The sequence below is a fragment of the Pinus tabuliformis genome, chromosome 6, assembly GCF_031772625.1.
Source record: "Pinus tabuliformis cultivar Carrire ecotype Pingquan chromosome 6, CPIR1, whole genome shotgun sequence".
In the NCBI taxonomy this organism is placed as follows: Eukaryota; Viridiplantae; Streptophyta; class Pinopsida; order Pinales; family Pinaceae; genus Pinus; species Pinus tabuliformis.
The window spans coordinates 1,486,101,691-1,486,117,356 of NC_142292.1; positions in this window are offsets into that span (position 1 = coordinate 1,486,101,691).

The window sequence follows — 15,666 nt, forward strand, 5'->3', positions numbered from 1 at the left end:
AAGTCATAATACAATGTGGATAAGAAGATCATTGGTGGGCCCCAGTATTGTAGCAATAATGCTACAACTCCTGGAACTCCCTTCTTTAATTTTATCAACCCGGTAGTTCGTAACAAACTTGGAAGCGACGGTGCTGTATGCACAAGTACTAGCTCTTGCCACAGCTGTCACTTGGTCAGCTGGCACAAGTCCGCTAGGGGCTCAAGCCAACTTCTATGAGCTCTTAGAAGAAGCTTTTTAACTGATGGACGAAAGCTAACTCAAAGGAAGCTAATCTACTTGCGAAAAGAAATTGAAAGCCAAAAAGAAACACAAACCCTAGCAAACCCTAGCAAACCCTAATTCTACCAACTAGTCCTACTGATGCAAAAAATGAGAATGCAAACTACGAGAAGAGATGCCATTACTTCTAGGAAGGTAAAATGCATGTGTCTAAGTTATCACTATCTGAAGAAAACATCTTTTTGTATTTTTGATTAAGTTATTAGAATTATCATGCATGTGCTTTTAACTGGGTCTTGACTGTGCAGGGATAGATCAAGGAGGGAAATGCTTGGGGAAGGTCAGGAAGGCTAAGAGAGGGTCTAAGGGATCCCTAGCATCCTTTCAGAGAAGTTCATAAAGTTCAGATGCTTGGCAACCGTGTTTACAAGCTTCTACAGGAAGTCTGCAGGGGCTTCTACAGGATGTTCTTGGATTTCTACAGGATGTTATGAAACGAGGATTTTGGAGGATGGATGGAGGGAAACAAGTGGAGGAACGAGTATGGAGGTGACATAGGGGTGTGAAGAGGTCTAGGACTTGGTGGATGAGGCTAAGGAGCGATTGGATTTGTTCAAGGGAAAGTGAAGCAATGTTGCACAAAAATTAGGGTTTTGGGAGCGAATGGCAAACGTGAAGCAAGGGTTCTAAGTAGAGGGTGGAGTGGATGGTGCTGATGGAGAATAAGCAGATGAAGGAGTGGTACAGGTGCTCTGCAAGTCATTTTTCCAATCTGAACCAACAAAGACATGCAAGAAAACAAAGATCTAGTTATGCTACCCTAATATGATCTAGCTAATAGTAACAAGAATGGACAACAGCTTTATTTGCAAGGAAACCATGTATATTAACTATGCAATGAAGCATTCAAAGATCTGAACATGTAACCAACTTCTGCAAATGAAAACCAAACACTAATGATTGCATGGCAAAGCAAAGTCAGTGTTTTTGTGGGCAGCAAAGTCATCTTAGTCACAGCTCCTGATCCCACTGAGGGAGAGGTGAAACCACAGATGTTTGTTGGCCCTTTTTTTGAAGCTTTTTCTGTTAACAAACTATCAAATAAATCTGAGCATAAGAAGCTATTTTACTCATCAAAAAGACAAACGAAATAAAAACAAGATCTAGATCTAAATAGCAGATTTTATTCTGAGAATGCAGCAAAAACACATAACGATAATCAAAGGAGGTATTGGGCGCTTGAGATGGGCCCAACCCCAAGAGCTGTAGCCTCCTAAGAGAGATTTAGAGCTGGTACAAAGCTGGATTCATCTTTATTGATCAAGAAATGAAGAGTTACATCAAAACTGTCCACAAGAAGAACTTGAACATGAGCTGAAAGCAAAGCTAATCTATTGCATAAAAATCGAACTACAAACTAGCTAACTAATGGCTAAAACAAAATGACTAACTGGCTAACCAAATTGACTAACTGAAATGAGGCCTTAAGCCCTCTTATTTATACAATTTGAGGACCCAACAGTCCTCCTAAAATTTAGGGACTTGGCTGCCCAAGACTTGTAGTTAACAGCAGTCCTACTTGACTTGCTTGGCTGCCCTTGTGCTCATTGATTTGGTGGCCTTTGAATTCCGAGCTAATGGTGGAGAATTCGAGGTAAGGGCCCATAAATGAGGGGGACACCTTCCTACAAATCCTCTAGCTTGTTCTCCCACGAATTTGGCTGCCAAGTGCTCATTAAGACCTTCAATTTTGTCTCCAAGTTGACCAAAAAGGCTACACAAAGCACCCATTAGACTTGTTGGCATAATGACTAACCAAATTCACTCTATTAACATAAAAATAATAAAAAACATGCAATAAACCAATGAGAATGGTGGATTAAGTCAAATTAGGAGGTTGGATGAGCCCAAATAATTGTCCATTTTTGGGGCTCATCAATCATCACACTAATTATTTCAATGCAAACAACAAGCAACTAAAAGCCAGACTATCAAGGGATGATCACACTCATATTTGTTCAGTCATAAATAAGAAGCTTTATAAAAGCAAACCCCTATGATAATATTGTAACAAAACATGCCCTAGGACCAAAAGTTAATACCCAGAAAATAATCAAGAAAAACTAACCAATAGGACCAACTTTTGGAAAGACAACTTCCCACAAGAAAAAAATCTAGAATTCAAGACACAAATTGTCACAAGCTCTTGGATACGATTCCAATCAATTTTTTCCATTTTCAACAAGTTGAAAATATCTTGGTATAGTGTATCAGAACTTTTAGGTAACCTTTTACAAATTAGCACTCCTTTCTAAACTTGCTTGATTTTAGATAAAAAGAAGGGCTCTGATTCAAAATGGAGTATGCTTATGCATATTCTTACCTGGGTACTATAATAATATCTTTCCCAGAAATTGTACTGAAAAAGGTGTCCAGAATTGATCCCATTTGGTTTTTGGACTATACAAAATGGGTTGATGTTTCTAGTGATGTTTCATGTCCATTTTTTAGGAGAAACATGTTTCTCCCATGAGAACCAATTGAGAAATTTAGTTGTTTGAGCCTCATAAATGATTGCATCTCAATGTTTTTAGTTGTTTCTTGTTGAGAAGCAATAAGAGAAAATCCAAGAAAGGGAAAAATTAACTAAAATGGAAAACAAAATCTCAAATCTTTCCCAATATAAAAGCTCATGTTTGGGATCATTCTGTACTTGCAAAAGAGAGATTTGATTATTTTGTAAATAACATTTTTTTCTTGGAGGGTTTGGGACTCTATTTGTGTTGTATAGAATTTTTATTGGAGGCAGATACTCCCTGAAATAAGATATTGAATGTTTTTTCATCAAGCAATAGAGAGTTACCAATGTTCCATGATGTTTCTGGGATGTTGGAGCACAGGAGTGGGGTAACATACATGGACAATGTATGTAGATGCCCCCATGTTGGGTGGGGTGGGGGGGGGGGGGGGGGGGCATCTTAAAAGAAATAAAAAAAAATCCAAATGTAACAATTCATCCATTGTAAATTCATCATTATGCAATGTAAAAACTAAAAATTAAAAATGGTGAAATGATAAAAACATAAATCATGGTTTATCAATCATAACTAAGGAAATGGAAGCATAAATACCCACTAAACATATTACTAACCTTTGGCCTATATTTCAAAATCAGATTCCACCCATCCTCAACCCACTTCTTCACCTACTCGCCAGACATTTTCAGGTGATACCACTGGCCCACCAGTGCTTTTTTCTTTAGTCTCTCAATACTCTCCCAATATGCTCCCACACCCAAAAATAATGGAGGGTATCCTATCACCATCTTAAGTGGTTTCCCCTTAGACTTAGGGACCCTTTCAATCACATCGAGATGCAAATTAAAGAGATTGATATGGTTTTGTGCGTCACTAAATGAAGAAACCTGCAGAAATGGTTCACTGGTGTTTGACCTGAAACTAGAAACCAATAATGGTTCTCACTTCGCCTAGATAGTGCGCTATCAGTTCTTCAGGAGTCGGAGACATGTAGTCCTACATGCCTCCCATGTGGCCACCGGATCTGTCCACACTACACCGTACCTATAATCCCCTGAGAGAACCACGCAAACAATTGGAATGGCCACGACTAATAAAGATAATAGTGAAAAAGGATTTGGATATGAGTCAAATGATGACATGCCGATACTGGACCACAATATCTAGATATGCTACCATTATGGCTAGAATAAGAAAAGGCTAGTCGTAGAGGTGCAATAAATCTAGGGTAGTACCATGTAACAGTTACACTTCTAGAGACAAATTTTCCTTTCTGCAGGAGATAATACTGAGATAACCAATATAATATGTAGACTCTGTACCATAACAATAAATATAGGGACAATAAAAATATTCGTAGAAGATACACCATCCAAATACCCTCCATGGAAACGCCACGAAAAACTGAAAATAGTGCCACTAGAGAATCTTCAAGACATTATGCTGAGGGGTCCCATCTAGATTGATCAGTTAATTTGTACTTAAAGATTCATCAATTCCAAGAAAACCAGAATTAGTAAAAGGTGGTCCCATGTTGTATCCAGTCAACATCTATAGTCAACTCAAGATTGAAGCTAGAGGGCAGCCATATCCATGAGATTAAACATCCTACGAAAATGGATACCAGGCTATATCCAGAAGAGTCGAGCAATAAAACAAAAATTCTAAGAATCGTCTTAGGAGATGATTAGACAAAGACAGCGAAGGAGCCCAAGCCAAGAAAATTCCTCGTAGGATATAGAGAGAGTTGGTGATGGGACCAGCCCAACACTTTTATGAACTGTCGTATGGGAATGATTTTGTAATGTTTATTTGGTTGATTAAATCATATGGTAGTGACTACACATGGATGAAATGCAAATCAGATATTTTGGGTTTTGGTTTATGTGGCATTCAATTAGGCGATAATGAAAGGTACTTGCCTTGGAGTTTGCGTTTCACGCTCAACCCTATGCTTGTTCCCTTTGTTCGTTGGTCTTTTCGGTCATTTGTTGTTGCCCGTCGAGGGTTTACTCCACAATGCTCTGCAAGGTTTAGTAGGCAGCTATGCTGCAAGTCCTAGGTGTGCTTCTGGTTTCTCTTTGCTATGAATGTGTTGGTCTTTAATCCTTGGTTCGTTGACAGTTGTGGTTCGTCCGGTGGTTGCCTGGGTAAGTGACCTCTGTTGTGTTTCAGGTTCCTTCTGCCGTGGGTTCTACAGGCCGCCGTATGTCAACTCACGCACTGATATTGCTCTTGCTGGTTGGCAACTCAACGTTTGCTTGTTTTCAGGTTTGGCTCGATGGCTTTCTTCCGTCTCCGGCTTACAACATTTCTTCATGAGGATCTGAAAGAGGAGATCTACATGAAGCAACCTGAAGGCTTTGCAGTGAAGGGTAAGAAAGAAGTAGTGTAAAAGTTAAAGAAGTCTCTATATGGGTTAAAACAATCACCAAGGATGTGGTATCAGAAATTTGATACATTTATACGGGGACTTGGCTTCACTAGAAGCAAAGAAAATCACTGTGTGTCTTTTAAATTGACCGTGTTATTTATCTGGTCTTGTATGTGGATGATATGTTGCTGGTTGGAAATGACAAAGAAATTATCCATGATTTGAAGACCCAATTGTCCTCCAAATTCGACATGAAAGATCTTGGCACTGCAAACTATATTTTGGGATGGAAATTAAAAGAGATCGGGCAAAGAGGAAGCTCTGGTTAAACTAGAGGAAGTATGTCGAGATAATACTGCAGAGGTTTAATATGCAGGACAGTAAACCGGTGAAGGTTCCTATTCCTGTAGGTGTAAAGTTATCTGCTGAACAGTGTCCCAAGACACAAGAAGAGGAAGAGGATATGTCCCGTGTTCCATATGAAAGTGCAGTCTGTAGCCTGATGTATGCAATGATCTGTTCTAGACCAGACATTGCACATGCAGTGGGAGTATTGAGGAGGTTTATGTCAACACCAGGGAAGGAGCACTGGACAGCAGTGAAGCGGGTTTTCAGATATTTGCGTGGCACTAGTGATTATAGTTTGTGCTACCAAGGAAGACCAGGATTGGACAAAGTGTTGGATATTCGTGGCTTTGTTGATGCAGACTGAGGTGGAGATCTGGATCAGAGAATATCTACAAGTGGGTATGTGTTTAACCTATTTGGATGTGCAGTCAGTTGGATGAGTAAGAAACAATATGTAGTGGACTCATGTTTTTCACATATACATCTTTTTTGCATGCTTCATCTCACAAGTGAAACGGTAGGCCCTGATCATGTAACAATTCCCGTGCAACTCCCACAATACTTCTATTTTTCCTTTCAGCCACCCCATTTTGTTGTGGATTATGGGGTGCTATTAACTTCCATCAAATTCCTTCTCATGGACATAAGTTCTTGAATTCATTTGACACATATTCTCCATCTTTATCTCTCCTTAGAGACTTCACTTTCCTGCCAGTGTCTTTCTCAGCAAGCGCTTTAAATTCACAAATTTTAGAGAATGTCTAATCTTTCTTCTGCATGAATAAAATATAGCACTTACATGAGAAATAATCTACAAATATTACATAATACATGTGCTTGAACGTGGAGGCTGTCGAGAATGGTCCACACACATCTGAGTGAACTCTTTCAAAGATCGCTTGCACTTGACTATCCTTATCATGAAAGGTGGCTTTGGCGTACTTCCCCAATGTACACCCTTTGCATGTAAATATCTTCTCTAGTGCACCATTGGGAAGTCCTATAGAAATTTTTTGTGTGATTTTCAAAGCTCTGTGGTGCAAGTGACCCAGTCTTCTATGCCACAATTAACCGATGTTTTGGCTCTGCACCTTCTCTGCTTTGTGCTCAAAGCAACACAATCTTCTACATCCAATTTTTAGAGGTTCTTCACCAAAAACCTGATCCGCTTTACTTGTCTTGAGGCTATGTGACAAAGGAAAGCCTTTCCTTTCCTAAATATCACATCACAGCCACGGTCCTCAAACATAGAAACTAAAACCAAATTCTTATTCAAACCCAAAACATACATGACATCTTTTAATGTGAGAGGAGAACCAAACTCCCTCTAAAAAGTAACAGTATAGTTTTCAATCGTGTTATACCTTCCATCATCTCCCATTTTGATGTGCATATAGAGGTCCTTCTCCTCCAAGTCACTGAAGAATTCTATGTTTCCAGTCATATGGAATGAGTCTCCACTATCTAGATACCATAAACTACCCATCACTGATGTCACCATGCAAGAAATGAGGGTGAAATCCAACTTGAATTGTGAGCTTGACCTATCGTTCCTCCTGAGAGCTTCTTGTCGGCCTTCTTGTGCAAACAATTCGTGGCATAGTTCCCTAGCTCATGACAGTGAAAACATTTAATCCTCGACAAGTCCTTCTTCTTTCCTGCCTGACTAGAATATGATTTGGAATGGGATGACTTCCCTTTCCCTTTCTTTGCCTTTCCAGCCAAGGCACAGTTCTCCTCATCATCATGCTTGGATGAGGATCCATCTCTGGTGTTCCGTCAAATCTCTTCTTGCACCAAGTTGGACCACAAACGCTCCTACTTTGGTATCTTCTCCCTCCCATTTACCAAATCCTGGTACTTATGCCAGCTCTTGGGAAGGCCTATAAGTGCTAGGATGACCAAATCATCTTCAGCAATTATAACACCAACACTTCCAATCTCATCCCGACATTGGGTGAACTTGGTCAAGTACTTTGGTATTGTGTCACCCTTCTCCATCTTGATTTTCATGAGCTTATATTTCAGTGTTAACTTCCTATGGTCATTGTTGTTCTAAAATAGGTCTATTAAGGCCTTCCACATTGCATATGGAGTAGCCTTCCCATGGAGGTTCGAGACAATATGGTCTCTAACTCTTCCTCGTATGATTCTTCTCGCCTTTGCAACACTTTTCCTCCACTCTGTTAGATCTTGAGCATAAGTTGTTGGAGGCTTAGAAATATATTTTTCTATGAATTCCTTAAGCCCATTGTCTTCCAACATTGCCTCCATCCTATCCTTCCAAGCAATATAGTTCGAACTACCCTCAAGGGCATATTCGAGTCTCAATCCGTAGAACGACATCCTGCTAGCTCTGAAGAATGATACTGCAAATTCGATTTCACCTGCAAAAGAAAAACTTGTATTCTCCTCTTCTAGAGTGATTTCTGCTATGATACCATGTAGAAATTCCTTTTAGATTCAAACTACTAATTGTAATTTACTAAAACAATAGACTTGAATCTACTCTACTCATTAGCGGAAACAATTAAATGATTGTGAAATCACAAAGCATACAAGAGAAAGAATTCAATCAACACATTGCACAATGATTTCCTAGGGAAAGCCACAACTAAAAACCCATGCTATTTGTATATTGAATTAGTCATAAAATATGAGAATATTAAAATGATTTTCTCAAGCTCGAGCAACCTCTGCACTATATCTATCTGTCTCACAGCTTCCTAGACAAGCCTAGGCCAATACTTAAACCAAATTTTGGCTTGCCCAAGTCCCTATTTCCTTGTGTTGTTTCCTTGCGAATTAGCCCCCTAATAATTAGGGAAATTCCTCAATACGAATTGCACAATCCTCAGAGGCCTTCCTCTGACTGTATGCACCACCCGTACAATTCAGATGATTATACAACTGATAGTACATTGTCCCTGAACTCCAGTATCAACTAGGTAACTCTCAGATTTGACATGCATGAGTTATTTATGATTGAATCATTAGTTAACTGGTGGAACACATGAAACAACACCCCACTGTCTGACATCATACTAGTTCCTCTATCAGTTGGAACTAGTTTAACTTACTTTAACTCAGTTAAACTGAATTAATTAATTACAACTCAAAATAAACTCAACCAGGGCTCCTATGATGTAGGAGACACTCTAAATGACTTAAGTTAGACCCTCAACTCGAATTAACTAACACAAATAAGTCAAATTAACTTAGTTAACTCCTACAAGTTGTCTTGTGATGGGTAATTACAATTTTATACCTAATTTAATTCAGGGACAAAATTAAATTAGGATTTTCTTGTTGCATTTTCAACAGATAAAGTGTTGAAGCTTCTCTTTGAAGCTTTAAAATGTTTTATATACCAACACAATAATATAATTTATAGACATGTTATTTATGATTGATTTTATGTTGTCGAAAAGTCCACCATATCAAGGAATATATGAGAACCAACAAGAAAAGAAGTGATTTACTTTATATGCCAAAGGTATGTAATAAATGTTGAATCATGATTATTTCTCATGACTGACATTCATCCTCATATAATATAATGGGTATAATGGGTATTAAGCATCCAAGAGTTGGAAATGAGATTGATAGGTTGTTGAAAATGAGATACTTCTTTTGAAATGTGTCATATTTCTTATCCTTCATAAATGACAAGTGATTTCAAAAATTTTAATTTTTTTAAACGTTCTTTTTGAATTACCTATCTAGGACATGTTTGAACCCATTAAAAAGCTATGAAGGATAAATTTTTGAATGTTTCTTCTAGGTATCACATTTTCTTCAAGTAAAAGAAACAAAATATTTGTGTTAAAGTAGATCTGATTATGGTGAAAATGTGTGTAATATGTCATAAGATCAATAGAGTTGAATGATATTATATGGTCAACTTTGGACCAAACAACCCTTTTAGATGAATAGTAGGTTTTAACCTTTCACAAGATTTCCTATTGAATCATTATCAAACTAATTTATATATGAGTGCATTCACTCGTAGGCAACATTGGGAAAATATCTTCCACGTTCCTTGTGCTTTTAGAAGCGCATTTAATGTATTTTATCATCGTGTCTAAAACTTTCCACTTAAAAACATTATGTTATACAATTTTCTTTTTGAGTGTGTCGATGAAAATGAATTAAGAATAAGGTCTTTACACATTCTACTAACATGGAGTCATTGAGCCTAACATGTGGAACATTTAAATAAACCACAATGTGAATGTGAAGTTTCAACTAAATCCATCTTTGATACGAATAACAAATTGATCCTTGAAGATATTACTCTTTTAGTATGTGTGTGTAACATTAAGAAAAAATGGTAGGTTGGTCGTTAATATGGAAACAAACTCTTTAATTATGAATGGTCATTCCCTTAACTGAAGTATACATTGCTGAAATCTACAAATTGGAGAGAATGGTAGGTTGGTTGTTAATATGCAAGTCTACTCTTGATAATTTTTAGTTAACATGTTATTTTCATAGCATAGTTACTTCAGGGATCCATATTAGCCCAATTTTCATTAGCAATCACATAAGACATTATTATCATAATATTAACTAACGAAAGAACATAGACAAAAGGTGCAGAAGATAAGCCAAGGCAAGAGTACTCATGGATATGGCACAACCCAGGGGAAAGCCCCAAGACAGGGACAACCCTTGATCAATTCATCTTATTATTATTATCAAATATTCAGCAGAGAAAGAGAGTGAGAGTACACTTGAAGTCAAATTGACTTGCCAATATGTTGAGCAATACCACTATCCAGATGTCAAGGACTTAACCCAGTCAAGTATGGACTTTTTGTTTCATGATCTCATCAGTGGTTCATAATAGATAATGTAGCCAGATAGCGGACTTCCAAAGCAACTCGATTATGGATACATATATGCGGCCTTCTTTACTGAAGATGAGGAACCCAAAGTAGATTGATCCTGGAATGAATGAAGGTATGGCTAGGGCATACATCTACCCTAACCTACAACAGAAAACTCACGATATAGACCTCAAAACGATACGATATTCTTAGCAGTGAAAGCGGCTTAGGCTAGGCTAATCACTTAGCCTCTTTTCTTCCATTCAACGGAGGTTTGAACCTGCCATACTCCATAGAAGGTCTGCAGCCAACAAGGTAAGATGAATACGGTCCAGAACTGTCATAAACACCCATCAATCTAGTTCAGACATGCCACAACCAGCCTTGGTCTTCTGCCTAAGATACTCAGCCTGATGAAGGGAAGGGTTTACCATATAAAACAAGCCCATACTTCCATCGTACTAACCTCGACCTCCTACCTGAGGAAATCAACCCATGAAGAAGACCAAACAAACCCTAATCTTGCCCTTGATATCCATGATGGAGAACTTCCTCTTTTGCGGCTATTTCAGAGAAAATGGATGTGTCGAAATGAGAGTGGAGGCACCCTTATTTATACAATTTGGTAGGGGTCAAGAGACGTGTCTATTGGACATGTTGAGCTGACATAGAGGTAAGGCCGACCTTGGAATTTTTTGTGTGAGACAATAAATTCAAAAGCCCACTTTTACTTATCTAAATTTGACAATCTTTAGATTTATTTTGGTCCTATCGAAGAGAGGAATCTAATGCCATAATTATATTATTCAAAGGAGCTTCCAAAGTGGAATTTGGCCCTAGTTTCTAATTTTAACACTCCCTCTCAACTAGGGAGAATTCCACCTGCCAATCCATGCCATCCTATCATCATGATCCATCTCTGCATCCCATCACATCTCTGCTCTGCTCTGCTGAATAGTGATATGAATAATAAAGAAGAATCAATCGAGAGTGATTCATAAGACCTTGCCACTCTCCACTAACAAAAGTCATTCCACGTAACCATGAACCAAATGGACTTGATCCCAAGTGATCAAGTTAAAGAAACATCATTCATCCTAGACATAGGGAATATGACAGTACACGATGCGTCCATTGGTAGTGTTATGGTCCCTATCCACTTTTCCCAACTCATTGGCGAGATGAGAGGTACTTCCCATGTGTCTCGGACTACATGGGTAAGATGATGCAAGAACATCATCAGGGAAAGAATATATCACATCCTGCTCACAACCACTTGTAGGGAAAGGAGAAATCACATCCTACAAACACGTCACAATAATTGTAGGGAAAGGATGAACCACATCCTACATGCATGTAAATTAGAAATAGTAGGAATTATCCTACACATGGGGAAGGATGAACCACATCCCATCGACATGTCAACCACATATCGTAGGGAATAAACATCTTACATGTGGGGAAAGGATGAACCACGTCCCGCCGACATTTCAATAGATGCCTATATGCATATCTCACTGGGTTACCCGCAGGAGAAGGTGAACCACTCATCCTGCTCATATGCCAGAGAAGAAGGTGAACCTCTCATCCTATGCATATTTTATCAACAGTAGGGGAAACTGAACCACTCACCCTACATACATGTGTCCGCAATCGTAGGGGAATGTGAGCCACTCACCCTACACACATGTCAACCACCATGGGGTATCACAAGGGAAGGTGAAGCACTCACCCTATACACAGTGCACCAATACGGGAAGGTGAACCACTCACCCCGTGGTTTCTCATAGCTCAATAATTACCCCAAGCCCCTAGGAGCTCCTAGAGCTCAATGTTAAATTTTAACCAAGGATCCCTTCATATAGGGAATAGTGCCAAGTTTTTTTCTGAAAGTCAAGACTAGATCAAAGGGAGCCTCATAGCTTCATTTAGCAACATATAGATGTATATAGTAAACATATTGATTTACAGCAGAGATCTCGATAGCACTTAGCAATCCTCTGCTTCTTGCATATCTTGATGAAGATAATATTTAACTGCTCCCTCTTACTCAGGGAGACCATAGCCTAAACTTGTTTTTCCAAAGTGCACAATGTCCATTAGACAACCTGCTCATCATGAGATCTGTCCACTCAAGCATGCCATAGGAATGTCCTTTGTTGTACCATATAAAGTGGTATGTGAAGTACATCTTCTTTTGAAATATACAACAAAGGTGTGCTCAAATAACTCACTGAAGTGCTAACTCAAATGTCTTAATAGTAAGCCCAGCTTACTGCTTTATGCATTCAGCCACAACGAAGCTCTGGACTTCATGAAATAAGGTGAATTATAGCATCTTACTGTTCACCATACTGTGCTTCAGCAAATTTACAAGATGTCTGAATCAACAACTTCTCCATTATGTCAGACCTTAAAGCTAAGGAAGAAATCAACTCCCTCTGAATCATAGCTCCCTCTGAATATTTGAAAAGAGAACTTTCCTAATGAGACATATGCAACTAGTTATTAGTCCACATGGAAAACCTTCTTGAAATAATCAATGAGTTATTAATCCATTCAACCATTTTTGCATGAAGAGGAGCTAACACATGGCTTTTCTACTTCCTTTTATCCTCCTGAAGATATGGTCAAAAAGGGTGGAGGAATACTATCATCAACTATTGCTCAGGTTCAATCGCATCATCATAGAGAAAGGACAAGATCACTGCAGCCATCTCCTTTTCTCGGTTTAGCCTGTAAAGATAATTGTGAACAATATCATAAGAAAATATTTGTTATCACATATGATTTTGTACTTCATGATTGAAGGCCTGTAATGGGATACCAAGTTCTTGATTTCAAGAAATAATATTCCTAAGGTACTTCTCCCAAGATGCCAAAGTCGAAGGTACTGCATATAAGAACTGAGTATACGGGTGCAGACATACTGTTAACCATCCTCAATTCAATTCAACATAGTTCTAGCTAATCGATAAGATATATTGAATCATGGAGATGATGCACAAAATTTCTGTCATAGAAGTACTAAGTTATGCCATGCACTTATTATTGTTGATACTCTAAGAATGCTGAGATGTCAAGCTAGTTTACTTCCAATAATACCTTTCAGATCATGTATACTGTTATTTAGGAAAAGCGTTGCCTTGAGGCGACAAGCTGGAGATTTACTGAGACCATAACAGGGATACAATTTGATTGCAGACATCGATTCACAAATCTTTGCTTGATCTAAAAACTGAATATATAACTTCACATTGTACCATTTTCATATTGATGTCACCTAATGCTGTCAATTCTATCACAAGAGCATTGTCACCACAATCATATGAGAATCATGTCACCACAATCATAAGAGAATCATGTCACTGACATCAAGGAGTAGAGATTACAACATCATACATGTATATCATTAACAAAATCCCTTACAGAATTAGGGTTATTTCGTCCATTGAAACAATAATCAATGCAACGAGATCATCCTTAACGTTTTATTACCATAGTAGAGATCACAGTCTCATGTTACTATATATTTATCTTAATACAAGTCATAAAGAATGAGTGAGCTACTATAGGATGTCGAGCCTTCTAGAAAAGCGATTCCCTAGAGTATATAAAACCATAATAGGCAGCGATGACACCATGAGAACTGAAACAAGTCATCAAAATACTTAGAATGAGCAAGATACTGAGCCACAGACCCACGTGATAATATAATTTATTTGAACCATGGAGACAGTGCAATTCTTCAGATAACAGATGTGATTCTTTAATATGAGCCTTAAAAAAGGTATCAAGATGAGGAACCAATAATAATATTTGTGTACAACATTTAGATCTCACAATGTTCTGAGCCATGAAAAGGAATCATGATGCATATAGTGGAGAACTGTGCCAATTGTGTCTTATATCAGTGCAAGACCATAAATGGAAACCTGTGTCATATACAATGGTTCCAAAACAAGACCATTTACAATTTAGATATGCAAGATATACAAGGAGCGATAACAACATTTGAAGACAAAAATTAAATCCTCATTCAATAAAGACCAAATCCATTAAGAAATGTCATAGGGCGAAAGGTCTAAGGTAATAAGAAATGCGAGTGGTTGTGCCAGAAAGAGATGTGAATTCTTGATCCAAGAAGAGATGTGAAACCCTGAATCTTTTCGTAAAATTAGATAGTTCAAAATCTCAAAACTGAGACATGTAATTCCATATTGTAATGCCATACAACTGAGATGTCATATCACTATATTGCCAATCAAGTCTTAATTATGATGATAGTGAATTCATAACTACAATGCCAATGAAGGCCATCCATACGACTATGATTAGATTAATGTAGTGTCAACACAAACCATACTATTGATCTAAGATGGACTGAAATATTGTTGTGAGACCAATTATTGTGAGACGAGACATAGAGACAACATGATTTCAAAATAGAGTGTAAAATGTCGTAGTGATATTATACATATCAAAGCAAATTCATAAGTCATCATGTATTATAGTAATGTGGAAAGACAAGTGAGACCATATAGTAATACTCTCTCATACATATCTATTATAGTGAGGACATTCCAGAGCATGATCGTTGACTTACTAAATGGAGAGATACGAGACCAAACGCAATGATATGAGACTTGTGCCATAGTGCCATAAGTGAAGGTAAGATCTTGTGATATTGTCATGTGAAGATAATCCCCTAAGCCAAGTCATGCAAACATAGACTTTAACCTAAGTGAAGATGCCATACAGTGAAATCTATAACATCTCCATCCTCTGTGAAACTATCACTCCTATGGAAATCTTTAGTATTAGATTTTTTTTCCATGTTTTTTGAATTGAGGTGTTTCCTACGAGCTTTTGGGGATTTCTGGTCTCTCTCATCATCAAATAAGTGTTCAAACTTATAGGTTTCATCTCCTTTGCTCTGAACATGTTTGTATACAAGGGGTTCAACACTTTCTTTTAAACTCAAGGCATCCTTTTTACAGAGTGTTGTAGAAACTCAAATCAAGTGTGTCTTGCCTGTTGTCTATTGTTTCCATGCCAAAACCAGTGTAGCTTGAAAGTCAGATTGACAACACTATATGAGACAAAGTCGATTAAATCTGAGATCCATGCAAAATTCCCAAACTCATTACCTCAGAACAATACCATATGAACCTCAAAGAATCTGTCGTTCGAAACTCTTGCTTGGGCTTGACTTCTCCTTGCTCTTAAACCATGTTAATTTTTAGTTAACATGTTATTTGCATAGTACAGTTACTTCATAGATCTATATTAGCCCAACTTTCGTTAGCAATCACATAAGGCATTATTATCATGATAGTAACTAACGAAAGAA